The sequence below is a fragment of the Cannabis sativa genome, chromosome X (assembly GCF_029168945.1).
Source record: "Cannabis sativa cultivar Pink pepper isolate KNU-18-1 chromosome X, ASM2916894v1, whole genome shotgun sequence".
In the NCBI taxonomy this organism is placed as follows: domain Eukaryota; kingdom Viridiplantae; phylum Streptophyta; class Magnoliopsida; order Rosales; family Cannabaceae; genus Cannabis; species Cannabis sativa.
The window spans coordinates 65392434-65401399 of NC_083610.1; the positions used below are offsets into that span (position 1 = coordinate 65392434).

Below are 8966 nucleotides of genomic sequence, written 5' to 3' on the forward strand. Positions count from 1 at the left end.
AACAGGTGAAATGGGCTCCCTCATGCGAATTGCATGTTCAACAGGCCTGGGCGAGGCCGGGAGTTTCTTCTTCTTCTTCAGTGGAGTCACCTGCTCGTCCTCGGCCTCATCTTCAGAATTTGAAGGCTCCTGAGCTTACTGTTTGGCCCTGGCACCTCCTTTCAACTTAGCCTCATGCTTAAGTTGAATAAGCTCATCCTCCTTATGAGCTCGTTCAGACCGGCCAGCACCAGATTTCCTCTTCTTCCCCGTCAAAGACTTAGGAGTAAAGTCCTCGGGATAAAGCCCGTACCTCATAAGATTATCATCGGAAGTCAACTGGATAATATTCCGGTCTTCCCCCGGCAACCGGGAAAGTTTCTGAGCTCTATCTCTAAGAGCAAGAGTGAGGGGAGGATGGTGATAGGTCGAAATCTGCTGAAACTGAGTTTGGGTAATGCTCGAATCCTTCACCATGAAGTACTCATCAGCAAAACGCCCTATTTTGCTGATGGCCTTGTCATCCGTGCCGGTCAACCACTTGAAGCCTGGCGGAGAGAAATAGAAGTACCTTGACCTACCTTGTTTGGGGTGGACTTCAAATCAAAGAACCAGGCAACCTCGTGGGGCGAAGGAGTACCCCATTTTTGGGAAGCATAGAGGACGAAGAGGGCGGACAAATACTTAATGCCCTTAGGAGTGATTTGGGTCGGGCAGAGACCAAAGAAGTCCGCCACATCCTTGAAGTACTTGTGCAAGGGCATCAGCGCTCCTTGCTGACCATGGGCCCCCGACCAGGCGCACATCCCCTTGTCAGGGTTTGTGGCACGATTAGTGTGGGCGGGAATGTAGTAGTCCCGCTCGCCCAGGTACTCGTCCTGGTCAAGAGTTCGAAGGCGCGCCTCCGTAATCTTGGACGGAGGACTTACCCACCTAGCGCTCAAGGCACCCTGCCTTCTATGAGCAACCGTCGCAGCAAGCTCCTCACTGATGTAGTCCACGCCCTCGACCAGGACGTCTCCGTCAGCATTGACTGGCTGCCCAACCTCATTGTACTCCCCGAAATTTGGGGGTTCAATCTCTTCCTCTCTCTCCGCCTCGGAGGGACTGCCCGGACGCACATCGTCCAGCTCCTCAACCTCCTGGACCTCGGCGTCCCCCTCACGATCCTCCTCCATCGGGACAGCCGAATCCTATTCGGCGCTGGGCAGAGTGGCAAGCTGAGCCACTTGAGGATCAGTAGCGTCAGCCAGATGCGTGGTTTTCTTTGTACGAGCCATCACCCTATGGCTGGGTACGAGGTCAGAAGAATATCCTTCACTGGAAGTAGGACTAGAATGAAGACGAGGGTGATCCTCGTGTAGAAGTTGAAGGAAATCCTGGTCGATCTGATGTCCGAGTTCCTAAGACTCACCTGAGTTCATCTACAAAAGACAACACACGAGATGAGTGTTGGACGGAGTATCAAATGATAAACAAGCAAATATGCCGACCAGGAGTACTCAACAGATTAAAGAACGGCTATGTCTAAAGAAAAGTCAAAACTCAAGAAGTCAGAAGATTTTCTTGAGTTAGGGCAAAAAAGTTCATGAAGCTTAGAATAAGCAAGATGAAAGGCGGACGCAATGCAGTTCAGAGACAAGCTTTATGGTTGTACACCCACATGAAGACATGATAAAGAAGAATCGCAGAAGTTTCTAACCCTAGGGTTTCCTAAGCATTTTTCTACAACACAGTAAAAGTTGCATTCGAAATGTAAACATGCAAAGATAAGCATAAAGAAAATCAGAAACTTACTCAAGATTCAAGTGTCTGGGTTCGAGCAACGTCAATCCAACCAGCAGTTGTATGAAGGTACTTCGGCAACTTTGAAGCCAGAAAATTTTCTTTTCGCTCTGGAGCTTGCTTAGCAAAGAAGGGTGATGAAATGAATTTATGTGCCAATGCTGTGGGTATTTATAGGCAAAAAGGTAATTGTCTCAAAGAAACCTCAGACGCCTCAGCTTCCCGCCTCAAAAATGAATATGGGAAATCAAAAGTAATCGAGTGCAACCGTCAGCCGTGGAAAGAGAAAATCGGATTTCGAAATATTAATTGTTAGAACATTTATTAGCCGAAAACCGAAGGGACACCCAGTCAGCTTCACATCGAGTCTCGAACGGTCACGCTCGACACGTGTCCCCATCCAAAGGCAGAACCAGCTCGGAAGAAGTCTACACGCAACCTCAGAGGTCCCGTACAGACTTAGGGGGCAAATTTTATCCCAAATTTTGCATTCTGGCGTGGCTTCACGAGAATGGTAACACGTGGAGTCCACTTGGAGCATCTGCTTGGGAAGATAGGCCGAGCAGGATGCCTCGCTGGCATGTCTTGAGTAAGATATTCAGCGATCTGTGCAGAGCAATCAACACTTAGCGAATTCAGCTTTCGCATCATGAGTCATCAACTCAATCCCTATAACTCAGGGATCAATTTACGTGGATACGGCATACAACCTCAATCCCACGATCCTTGCATTCAACATTGATCTCACGATCTTTCTGTTTATGCGCATTGTAACGAGAGAGGAAACTCTTCCTCCTCAAGTTTCCCAACCCTATAAATAGTGATACATGTTCACTGGGCAAAGGGATCGAGAGAAAAAAAGTCGATACGCAGCTAAGCTAAGACTATATTATTATCTAAGAATTATATATTCAGAGATACTGTTGTAAGAGCTATAAGAAAAGGAATCTTCTTCCTTGTTCTTAAGTCAATACAAATAACGAGGATTAGGCTATTACTGAACTGCTCGAGGCTGAACCTCTATAAAATTCATGTGTCTTATTATTGCTTTATTATATATATATATATATTGTTACGACATATCGTTTATCGCTTATAAAATAGACTCATTGTCGTTGGCTAAAAGCGAAGTCAACAAAGAAGAATCTGTTTCACTTGCTCCACTCCTTTGTTGCAAGTTTGAAGCTTCTCCCTATTTCTTTGTTAGTAGTTGCATTTGAGATCTTCTCGAATGCATCTTCATCCACGCTTGATAGATGAGGTAGAGAGTTTTTTTTCCATCTTTCTTGAATCCCTTAAGGTATCCCATTGAGTTTTAGAAAGAACAACATTGTCTTGCTTTGTATGTCCTTTCTCAACAATATCTCATACATCTTGAGCTCCTAATAGCGCATTTATCTTACTACTCTACTCCAATTGTCAAAGTTGCTTTTAGTGAGCATTGGAATTTAAAAGGGGATCATTTCTCCACTTGCTATTTTTTTTTTTCACAAACTTGACTCTAATACCACTTTGTTAGAAATAAGAAGAAGAATATTGGAAAGAATAATGTAAAATAGGCTATATTTTGGTGTAAAATAGTAGTATTACATCTTTATTTATTTATAGGACTCTATAAATTATTCTAGAAATATTATTAAAGGATTAGTTTCTACATCTTTTATGCCCACTACTAATACAAGTGAAGGTACAATCTAAAAAATTGAAAATTACTCAAACAAACTAATAAATATAAGAATACTCTATCATGTTTAGTAAATATTGAAATACTCACTCAAGTAATTGAAGAAATTTCTAAAAATTAACTCTATATTAAATAAGTTTAATATTTCAGGAAGCAATCGTTTTTGCGGATATTTGAGATTTTAGTAACGAAGCTAACTCGCCTACACCCTTCAATCAATCCCAGCGGACGAGCTCCTCGCCTCCATTCCACTTTGTCGAAGCATAGGTATGTTGTAACTGATATATGTTTCAACTTTTCTAATCTGTTTTGATTTAATTCAGATATGCTCACCTTGATTTGATTCTTAACATGATCTGATCAAATCTGATGTGTTTAGATTTGGGTACAGATGAATATGTTGGTATTCTGATTTCGGCATTAACTGAGAATCTAAGATTTTTTATTTGGGTATAACTATGATTTGTTGATAACTTCAATTAAATCAATATTTCTATACGATTGCTGCCAATTTGTATCTGAAGTTATATTGACATGTTATCATTATAATTAAAATTTATCTATCTTTGGCAAGATTTGGGTTGATGCTTGGTTGGAAAATGGCCAAAACACGAGTTTTTGTGTTTCTTCTTTAGCCGAAATTTATTTGGTTTTTATAGAAGAACAGAATAAGAACTCAGAAATTTCATATTCTATTGGTATGGAAGCACTAACAAGTTTGAAGATCAAAACAAGTACTTGGAAACGGCTTGTGAAAGAGTTTCATTCTTATGAGAAAGAGGTCGAGAGTGAGGCTGCCAAGACTGCCTTGATGAAGGAGAATGGAGCTAACACTTATGATCTCAAGCAACATGTTTCAATGATTTTGATAAAGACATATTTATATGATTTTTTTTATAAGAAATATGAGAAAGTGATATTGGTTTGATTGTTTTGCAAACACGAGAATGTGTTGGGAGAATCAAGGATATCCTCTGTTATTTTTTCCTTTGGGTTTAGACACTCATTTTATTTTAATTTTTTTGGAGATTTGAGATTTTCGTATCTAATGCTGATTCATTGTGTTCTCTAATTATTTGGATTAATTATATGGCTGATGTATATATATTATTAGATTACCTTTGATGGTATGTATAAGGCATATTATTCAATGAAAAAAGCTTATTTTTATTTCTTTAATTTGTATCTTAGATGTTGGATGCTTCTTGTAACAGATGGTATGTATAAGGTATATGCAATCCAAAAGGTATGGTAGACGAAGCCTAGCATCTTTAAGAACTTGAAATTGTGAGTGATGTTAGTTCTGATTTTTGCTACTATATCAGTATTTAGGATTCTTCTCTTTTATGTGAAATTAAGTAGTTCTAATTTGCTACACTTGTTTAGGTTTATGAAGCAAACGATAAAGGAATTCCATACTGGATAGCTCCAGAGGTATCTGTTTGTTCTTTGACATTTCTTTTGGACTCTTTCATCTTTTGATGTTAACATGAAATTACTTCTTTCTTGCAGCTCATGTATGTTTGATGAAAATTGAATAACGACTCCCATCTTGTTTCTGCACTATGATAAGTTCAGAGTTTTCTTTCTTCTAAATACTAAAGTAAAATGCCTTTCTGGTTCTTGCTTTTCTATTATTTTGTTAGCTAGATCCTATAATTAATTCATTTTCACAGTATCTGCCAAACAAGTGCATATATGGTCTTGTGGGGTGATCTTGTTTGCCCTTTTAGCTGGTTCTTTGTCTTTTCATGATACAAATCTCATGGAATTGTATAAGAAAATAATTGGCAAGCCAAACTATCCTTCTTCTTTCAACTGGATTTTATCTTTCTGATTTGTTTACAGAAAAAGATGACGAGAAAGTAGTTATTTACACCCACATACCCTGCCTAGGTCAAAATTGGTTGCTGGAAGTGAAAAAGGACAGATGGTCTCTGAAAATGGAGGGAGCAAAGGAAGGAAAAAAAGGACTAATTTCAAGTCTACCTGAGATATATGAATTTACGCTCTCCTTTCACCTGATTGGGTAAGAAAAATGAACAAAGATATAAGACCAGCTTTAAATGACATTGTGTTGTTTGGGCATGGCAAGTTGATCAAAAGCAGTAAGAATGATAACAACACTATCAACATTTAAAACTTGTGTTTTGACTTATTTTGTTTACCTTGAATTGATTTACTTTTGGTATTTGGTACATAATTAAGGTGGAAAGTATTTAACTGTGCGTCTCTAAGTAAAGTTCTTTCTCAAAACTGGACAAGGGCTAGGACCAGAGTACCAAAAAGATGATTTTTCAAATCCATTATTCAAATTTTGCAAATGGCTATTTCGTATTTTAGATGGTAAAGGGTTGGCTGCTATATGGACAACTGCAAACATAATTATGAGCAAACTATACATTTTTATTGTTTTTTTATATGTACACAAGGGAGAAGAAGAGAGATAGTTTAATACTTCTGTATGTGTAAAAGTTAAAAGAGATTCTGACGGCTAATTTCTTCTAACTGTCGTTTCACTTGTATTGCGGTAAAATTTTTGAAACTATTAAATTGGTAGTAAATTTAAGATGTTATCTGGTTGATTGCTTATGTGTCATTATGGACTGTTTGTGTATATTCTTGTACTTATAACATGTTTATATTGGTATATTTAATATTATTATTTAAAAATTATTTTTAAAATTTATTTTAAAATTAAATAAAATTATAAAAATAAAAAATAAAATATTTTAAATTTTGAAATAATTTTTATATTTTTTTAAAAGGTAAATGGCGACAAAATTTCTAAAATTTTTATTTTGGTTTTACTTAACCCTCAAAACCCAAATTTGTGCGGTAAAACCCCCAATACTCGTATTCTGTGAGCAATTTAACATTTCTGTCCATTTTAGGTGTTAAGTGTCATGTTGGACTAGACACAGTGTACACGTGGCACAATTTTATTGGTTCACGTAAAAAATTATTTAAAAAAATTAAAAAATTAAAAAAAATAATTTGAAATTTTAAAAAAAATATATAAATAAAAAATAAATTTTCTCTTTTTTTTCTTTTTTTCCTTTCTTTCTTTTTCTTTTTTTTTCTTTTCTTTCTTTTTCTGTTCATCTCGCTCTATCACTCTCTCTCTCTATCACTCTCTCGATCTCCTCGGCAACCACCTCTCTCTCGATCTCTCACCATCCCAAGCCACCTCAGCAGATCTCCGACCACCCCAAGCCACCACCCATTTTCCCTTCTCTCATCATCATCATCTCCATAACCACTTTCTCTCTCCTCCACTTACTCTCAGACCCATCTCTGCTCCCTTACGAACCTGAACCCGACCTGAACCATGGCTAGCTCTAGCTTTTGAACCCACAACAACAACAAACAATGTTCCAGAAGAGGAAGAAGAAGGTCCTGTAGAGTTTTTCCAATCTACAGCTCTGATTTTTGCCACTTCCGACGAACCTTCTTCTCTCCAAGTCGCCACCAGTGTTCTACTCACCGGTTCCATTGCTATCTTCCTCTCCCGCTCGCTCCGTCGCCAAGCCCGACACGCTAAACAACTTGTAAATTTCTCCCCTTTTCATCTTTAAAACAGAACATTGATTGAAGAATTTGATGGGTTTGGGTTCAAGTTACTGACTTTATGAAAAACTAGGGTTTTGAATTTGGTGGGGATTGGTCTCAGTTATTGAATTTTTAAGAAATGGGTTTTTGTTTTTGTGATTTTAAATTTGGTGGGTTTGGTTCAAGTTATTGACTTTTTCAACAATTAGGGTTTTGAATTTGGTGGGATTGGTTCAAGTTTTCAAATTTTCAAGAAATGGGAGTTTTGATTTTGAATTTGGTGTGTAGAAATTTAGGTGAGATGGAGTGAAGAAATCAGTGAAGGAAGAAGCACTTGAAAGCTTAAAGGCAATGAGATCAGCTTCAGTGACTGAAGCTAAGTCACCACCTTCACCTATTCGAGAGAGTGATAGAGCGAAGATAAACAGAAAAAGGAAGAAAAGAAAAGAAAAAGAAAGAAAGAAAAAAGAAAATTTATTTTTTATTTATATTTTTTTAATTTCAAATTAATTTTTTTTAATTTTTTAATTTTTTTAAATATTTTTTTTCATGGACCAATAAAATTATGTTACGTGTACACTGTGTCCAGTCCAACATGGCACTTAACACCTAAAATGGACGGAAATGTCAAATTGCTAACTGAATACGAGTATTGGAGGTTTTACCGCACAAATTTAGGTTTTGGGGGTTAAGTGAAACTAAAATAAAAGTTTTGGGAGTTTTTCCGCCATTTACCCTTTTTTAAATAATAATATTAGGTGTAACAATATCAATGTGACATATGTACAAAAGTGTACACATAAGTAGTCTATATTGACAATTAATTGTAAAAAATAAATGATACTTTAAATTTGTTAGTAGTTTATTAATTTGAAGAGTTTTACCGTTAAAATTTAAGTTTAGAGGATTAAATGTAAGTGGGGTGATAGTTGAAAGGATTAAGATAAAATTAAATGATATTATACTTTGTTATTTGAATTTGATGTAATTAATAAATTAGTTTGGAGTTTTTTTATATATTAAAATATATTTATAAAGGATAGACGAAACAACAACTATTATATACGTGTGAAAATTATATTAAATATGGAATTTGATAATAAAGCTACAAAAATATGATATTTATATGTTTGTCACTCTCTTATGGTATTTTTTTATATTTAAAATTTTTTTTGGTAAATGTAATTTTTTCTAATATGTCAAGAATTTATTGTGCCTTTTTGGTCTGTTGCAGTCATGCCTTATAACTACCTTATTTTTCTTTTTAACTAACTTTCCTTCGTTTCAAACTTTTTTCCCCCCTTTTTTCCAGTTTTCTGGTTTACTCCACCTTCAACCGCCCTTGCCACCATCTCCCTGAGAATCGATCCCTGTTTCCCCGATAGCCCCTCTGTTCTCTTTGCTGCTTTTCTGCCATTGATCCATTGCGAATGCCTTCAACACCACTTTGTCCTTAACAGAAGATGAGGGCTCTATTTTTACCCTGTTTGAGGAGGTTGCTGCTACCTTTACCCAGCATTCTGAACACCTGTTCAAAGCACGGGTTCTCACTGAATCTTATGTCCATAAACCGACTTTCATTGATCAAATGTCGGGACATTGGAAAGGTCGCTTTCCTGCTGTGATTTCTGTCTACAAGGAGGACATGTTCAAGGTTTCTTTTAGTTGTGCCGGTGATAAATTTTTAGTGATGAACAAAAAACCGAGGCACTTTCAAAATCATCTTATTGTGATGTACACCCCAAGTGCTCTGCAGAATGTCTCAATAAATGATCTGATTTTTACTCCATTTTGGGTTCAAATCTATCGATTACCCTTCTTAAGCAAGTCCAAGACTCTTGCAAAAGCATTGGGAAACCTTATTGGTGAGTTCTTGGATGTCTATGAGGATTCCCTTGATGAAGGTTGGGGTCCTTTTCTTCGGATCCGGGTGAAATTATTGATCAATAAGCCACTTCCTCGTGGC

At 37.0% G+C, this 8966-nt stretch overlaps 1 long non-coding RNA gene across 5 annotated transcripts; it reads left to right on the plus strand.

Moving 5' to 3' along the window:
* The first annotated feature begins 3311 nt into the window (after nucleotides 1-3311).
* LOC115713622 (uncharacterized) lies at nucleotides 3312-7967 on the plus strand. 5 transcript variants are annotated; one of them, XR_009684806.1, is made up of 6 exons: nucleotides 3369-3451; nucleotides 3599-3715; nucleotides 4640-4735; nucleotides 4835-4882; nucleotides 4961-5051; nucleotides 5297-5676. It is a non-coding gene; the product is annotated as an uncharacterized LOC115713622 (long non-coding RNA). The 5 variants fall into 5 exon arrangements; XR_004011000.2 differs by having other exon boundaries at nucleotides 3312-3715; XR_009684805.1 differs by having other exon boundaries at nucleotides 3381-3451; nucleotides 4663-4735; nucleotides 4961-5676.
* The last annotated feature ends 999 nt before the right edge of the window (nucleotides 7968-8966 follow it).